Source organism: Ornithodoros turicata, chromosome 9, assembly GCF_037126465.1.
Source record: "Ornithodoros turicata isolate Travis chromosome 9, ASM3712646v1, whole genome shotgun sequence".
NCBI classification, from domain to species: domain Eukaryota; kingdom Metazoa; phylum Arthropoda; class Arachnida; order Ixodida; family Argasidae; genus Ornithodoros; species Ornithodoros turicata.
In genome coordinates, this window is record NC_088209.1 from 23,689,729 (window position 1) to 23,695,728 (window position 6,000).

The following is a 6,000-nucleotide window of genomic DNA, read 5'->3' on the forward strand; positions in this document are numbered from 1 at the left end:
ACAAGAAACCTGAGACTAGGGATGACAAGAAAAATGCGCACAAACAAAGTCTCGGACACAGCTGAGAAGTTTATTTTGCAGACGACAAACTTAAGCAGAACGGAAGAGTTTGAGAGCGGGGAAGCCGTGCAAGCATGCTTGCTTGCTTTTTAACCATTCTCTCATTAGCAGACAATTCCAAGTGCTGTAGCAAACAATGTGTTTCATGCGGTAAAAGCCCCAAAGAGATGGGTTAAAATTTTAGGTCCTTCCTTTTTTTTTGTTTCCAGCACTTGCTGACTCTTAGACGGAGGACACGTCACATTTCTTCACCATACAAGATGGCATTCGAACCGCAAATGTGGTTTGGGTATCATACTGGCGTTGCCCAGTAGGCGTTTGTTCCTGGTATACCAAGTCATGTTTTAGTCACATTGTACAAAGCTGAAGTTTATTATTATTATTATTATTACTACTATTATTATTATATGTAATACATCAGGTATTATGCATCAGTTGCACTACTAATGAACTTTTAACTCCAAGTGTGGGCCGTTGAAATCTGCACACGCATAGCCACATCATTGGTCTGGCTGAAGCAGTTTACGAAATGTGTTTGAATTGACTCTGTCCCTTTTATTCGCACGGAAAAGTTTTTACGGGACATTAACACAAATAACAAGATTTTAGTATTTACACTGATGGATGTTTTACCTCATTGTCACACACTGTAGAATCCATTTAACGCGGCCAATGAAACCGGTACTCGACGGCAGCAGAGGAGATTTATCGCTATTAGCTAAGCGATAGCCCCATATATTACCTGTGAAATTACAAGGTGTCTTCGGACATTGAGACGATACTGCCACGCGTGTAATGTTAAGCAACGTCTGGCAAATGCACTGTTATATCTTTATTACGTGAGAGAGCGCACAACTGTGACAGTATCCCCGAGATGTCAAATGTTTGTGATCAGCATTTTACGTACGGTTATAGTATACGATGTCTTAAGGGACGCGCAGCTTATTTATTATAGGGAGGTATCCTGTGGGGAGAAGTGATGTTTTTATGGTCACTGTGGCACTTTGTACAGAAAGTATCCGTTTTGTGACGCCATGAGAAAGTGGGTACAGTTCATTGCTTGTGATGTACAAAGTAATTTATTCTACACGACAGGTTGCACATGCAACGAGCAGCCACCTCTGCTGTTCATAAGCGCCGTATTGCATTTACAGGACTTCAGAATGTAAAAGTACAAAATTATATTTTCCAGTATAACTGATAGGCTGCCGTATCTGGTACATCTGTGTATAATACGTACGGTATGAATTTGTCCGAGCTGGAACGCCAGATTCGTGTGCCTACATTGCATTTGCTAAATGAGCTCTTTTTTGTATGTATCATTTCTAGATATGGCAGCGCCCTCAAGTCAAAAGTCTAAAGGTGGACAAAAAGTAAAATCTTGGGTGTTTGAGAGAAATAACGCGAAATCTGTAACATCAGTTCTGCGACCCTTCAAATTTAAGCCTCTTGCATCTGGTTTCGAATCACAGTAAAAAGTAACAGCAGGGTAGATTGACAACACTGAAACATGAGCATTGAGGTTATTCCTGTCTCAGTGCGTTGAAGTATTTTACTTGCAATGTCAGAAATTCAAGTAATATCTTCTTTTAGTCTCTCTAGCTTTCAGTTCATGCCAAATGGTATTGAAGGTGTACACTGTTATTCCAAACATAGCACCATTTTTATACTTTGCTATGCTCGTGGAAGTGACTTCGGTTTAAATAGTGTACTAGTAGCATCAAGTAACGCTTGTAAGTAAAATCTCTGAAGCTTCCTGTACTAAGAGTATATTTTTGCTGCTTCACAATACCTGTGTGTGCTTCAAGCAAGTGTGCCTTTTCCCAAAACGATTTGGCAATAGCAAAGTTATTCTTGGCACAATGCCAACTTTAGTACCCGTCCAGCATAGTGTAGGCTTGCCTTATGCTTCTGAAATGCTCTTTCCCTCAAATTTACCGAGTATCATGTGATACAATGTTCCATCCATTGTATGCATCGTTATTTTCTCTATTATATACCATGCTACTTGTTTTTTTTTTTGCAGCTGTTGAGTGCTAAATGTTTCTTTTTTTTTTTGCCTTTCTTGCATGTAGGGAATTCTAGCTGTCTGTACATGGTTGCAGAGAGTCTACTGGCACTCATTAGCGATTTTGAGGTAGAAAGATGGAGTTAGGTGCAAGTTTGTGACCGTGGAATGTGCTGTGTCGCAAGTGGTGCCAAAGATCGCATTGCAACGATAGTGATTGTGCAGTTATGCTTTGAATGTTGTATACTGTGCATACTCGCTGACCTGCCAGTACCATTCGCAGTCAGTGCCTACTATGCTGCATACCGTATTGAAAGTTTGTACCGGTGCACATTACCGAGAAATGGTCAGGTGGTAAAGGCCGCAAGTGCCATTGTATGGGGGGCACCCCAGAGAGTAAGTTGACAAATAAGCTTGCACGGAACTTACTTTCTGGATGTGCCTCATACGATACACGCTGAGACACTCATTGACTAACATTCCGCAGCATTATTTCTGGTGCAGGTATTGTCCCTTAAAGGAGCATGGAAGAGACTTGGAACACATATTTTTTTCACTGAATCATACGAGCATGCTACCAACAGGAACCGTCATGCAAAATATTTCCTTTGGGCAGTGCAAATTTACTTAGAAAATTGCTTTGCAAGAGAGCACGCAGCAGAGATTACCTCGCCAAGTGGCTCCTCGCGTCTCGTGATGTCAGGTCGCAGAGGGCTCTTCATTGGCCACCAAGAATCATCTGCTAGCGCGAGCGACTAGTCGGGATGGGAGAGGGGCAGCGCAAAACGCTACTGCAAAGGAAAGAAAGAGAAAAGGAGCCGCTCGCCTCAGTATTGGTGAGGCACATGACGTTGCAGATCCACAGTCGAGGAGAGCGGGTTTTCTGACCTGCGAGATTTAAAGCTCTCTTGCGCTCCAGGATTACGCGCTGCACTCGTAGTTTTTGTGCGAGTGTGTGCGCCCCAGGGCTTGTATAATCCTAATTTCTAGTTCTCCCAAGATGTTTGTACTCGAGTCTTTCCACACTCCTTTATAGTTGCAAATCAGTGACCGAGGTTAGTCAGGTTCAGAAACGTAAAATGCACTTATAGCATTGCACCTTGTGGTCGTGACCTCTTTTGAGCCTTGCTGTGCATTATGGCTTATAGTTCACAGCTGGATTGCTTGCTATGCCTAACTGCTGACATAAGGCTCTCTGTGTTTGGGGGAGGTTGCGGTGGCCTGAGTGCCTCAAGGCGTGACACGGTTTGGTCAGTATTACAAAATGTCTCGTGCATTTTTACACGTTTCGTATTCAGGGCAGCAAAATGAGTCGCACGAACTAAGTTCATTCATGGTGTCGAGGAACACAGAAAATTGTCGTGGATGAGCTCCGAATCATTTTTAACCAGGAAGCCGTCACCAAGCTCAGCTAATCGTTGGCACCTAAGGGGTTAAATAACGCTTTTTGTGCTGGGGGTCTCACTGCCCAGTAAAACCCCCCAGGCGGGCAGAATTGATTCATGTACAGCCAGTGTGACGTCGCTCATGATCGTAGTTGTCTCGCCACATAACCGGAAATTGCTGTCATCAAAAGATAACTCTTACGGTTTGTCTTCCTGTGGATGTGTCACATCCCTTTTGGGTTCCTCGATAACGTGCTACGATCATCACTGCCTAGCGCCACTGCAGTGACATGGCCAACAATCTGAGGATCGAAGCGCTGTTTTGTCAGAGAGCACGTAAGCAGACGTCTGTCTCCTTTAGTAAGCCATGAACCATGTCCAAAAATTTTCTTCAAGCTGAACATGCTAGCACTAAAAGTGTGTTTTGAGAAGTGCTTCCAGCGGAGGAAATACTGTTTGATTTCCAAAGACTGCAAATCTAGCTCAGCCTTTGATGTCATGCATGCAAGGTTCTGTGGCATGTAATGACATCCAGCTATAGCGCGTTGTAGGCATTACACCTCTGACGTAACATTGCATCATTGTGGCGTGTTCTTGTCAGTGCTCTTCAGCTTGCATCCACGACTGAAATTGCAGCTTCTACCAAATTTTAAAAGCATTTTGGACTGCCTCCAGAGTTCCTCTAACACAGCTATGAAAAAAAACAAAAGAGCTGTGTTCACTGAAGCACCTTTGTCCTCTCCTTGAATTTGTTCCTTCTCATGGAGCAGGAGCATGGAAGGCTCCTCCAACATGTGTTCCTTTTTTTACTGCATGATATGAACGCAAGAAAATTAGCGCGAAAATTAGTTAATAAAAGTGGGCGCAGTGGTGGCGCTCTCTCCCAGCTCCTCCTCGCGTGTTGTGACGTCAGATCATCCAGGCACTTTAATTGGCTACCGAGAATCGTCTGCTACGGCGCGGGTGCAAGGCGGCCGGTCGACTGCTCTGCTCCAGACGCCGGGCAAGCTGCGCCAAATACAACCGAAAAAAATAAAAGATGGCGCGTGCTTCGCTATTGGGCGGACGACGTGACATCACAGACTGACAGCCGAGAGAAGGAGCTTTTTTTGACCCGCGAGATTGAAAGCTCTGTTGCGCACCAAGATTGTCCGCGGCACTCTACATTTCGTGAGAATGTGCGTCCCACGGCTTGCAATCCCAATCTGTACTCCTGATATATTTCTTTTTTGCCCTTCCATGCTCCTGTAAAGAGCAGCCGTTACCTGTATTCAAGTAGCACCTACAGCAAACCTGATGCACGTCAAGTAGCTGGTGTCCTGTACGATAGTTCTATGCAAATGTATTTATGTACAATAGCACTATATTCATATGAGAAGTATTCTACCCCTGTGTACACTCGCTGGTACTCAAAGTGTTATTGAAGTGCCTGTGCATTTTTGTAGCCCAAAAATCGGTTGCAGTATTTTAGTTTTTCCTGCAATTTTATACCTAAAAATCTAGTCAAAGAAAGTTATCGTGGACATGTGTTATTCTTATTAGAGTATTTTATCGTTTTGTTGGTCAGCAGAAAGCGTAAAATACTGTGAACGTGTAGTTCTGAATACAAATAAAGAAAGGTACCAGTTATCACAGAACTGTTTTTAATTCACTTCCTGCAATTTTCTTTCGGGTTTCTGCGCATGGTCAACGTGACATAACATACGCCAAAGAGCAGAACGACGATGGCGACTTGGATAGCTGCAAACCTCGTTATAGCGAAGTCGCACGGGAACCGCAAATTAGTTCGTTGTATCCGAATTTCGTATTAACAGAACATGACTAAAAATAGCTGATACTGCCGCACTCCACATAGCATATTTATTTGAAATGATCTAGTAATCTGTATTAGAATTTCTTGCTGTTGTTGTTGAGCATTTATAACTGTTATTGTTGCCGTCCACAGTTCGTTGTAGTACGGTGTAGTTGTAGTAAATCAGTAAAAGTGGCCATTAGTGGCCGCATGGGTGGAGCTCCAATTCCTCAAACGGCATCTGTTCTTCTGCTGGGTAACGCTCGTCGCTGTATTTAGACAGTTGTGACACGTAGTGTGACGTGTTTGGGAGTCCTCTGTTGCTCAGAGTTAACGGATGTGAGGATGGGGGATCCATATATGTTCAAGTGTACGCGAAATCGTTCCGGATAGGTAGCCACTCTGAAAGTATCTGTGTGTACAGGGTGTTTCACCTAAGTGCCACGAAACTGTATGAAAAAAGAAAAGAAAAACTTTTCCGGAAATTTTGGAATCGATAGTGTTTATCTTCGGCGTACCTTTTCCATGACTTACGAGCACTTTGATCAATTTTCAGTCGCGAGAAATAGGACTGTCTGCATTAAACTCCTGTTTACAAGTCGCAAACGTCGCCACGCCAGCACTGGACAGCTGTTTCGGTTTTCTTGGGCCTCTATACGTTCTACGTGCAGCCAAAGAGCTTCGGCTTTTCCCCCTGTATATGCATTAAACCCCGTAATTCGCCAAGTCAGTGTAACGATTTTTTAAAAAAACTA

At 43.5% G+C, this 6,000-nt stretch overlaps 1 protein-coding gene across 8 annotated transcripts in view; it reads left to right on the plus strand.

Moving 5' to 3' along the window:
• The window catches only part of LOC135368403 (vinexin-like), a 65,052-nt gene extending 59,970 nt beyond the window's left edge, over positions 1-5,082 (plus strand). For all 8 annotated transcript variants that reach the window (XM_064601628.1, XM_064601624.1, XM_064601627.1 and 5 more), the window contains one exon: positions 270-5,082. The gene's annotated coding sequence lies outside the window, so the exon portion shown is untranslated. The remainder of the gene's footprint in view (positions 1-269) is intronic.
• Positions 5,083-6,000: the final 918 nt, after the last annotated feature.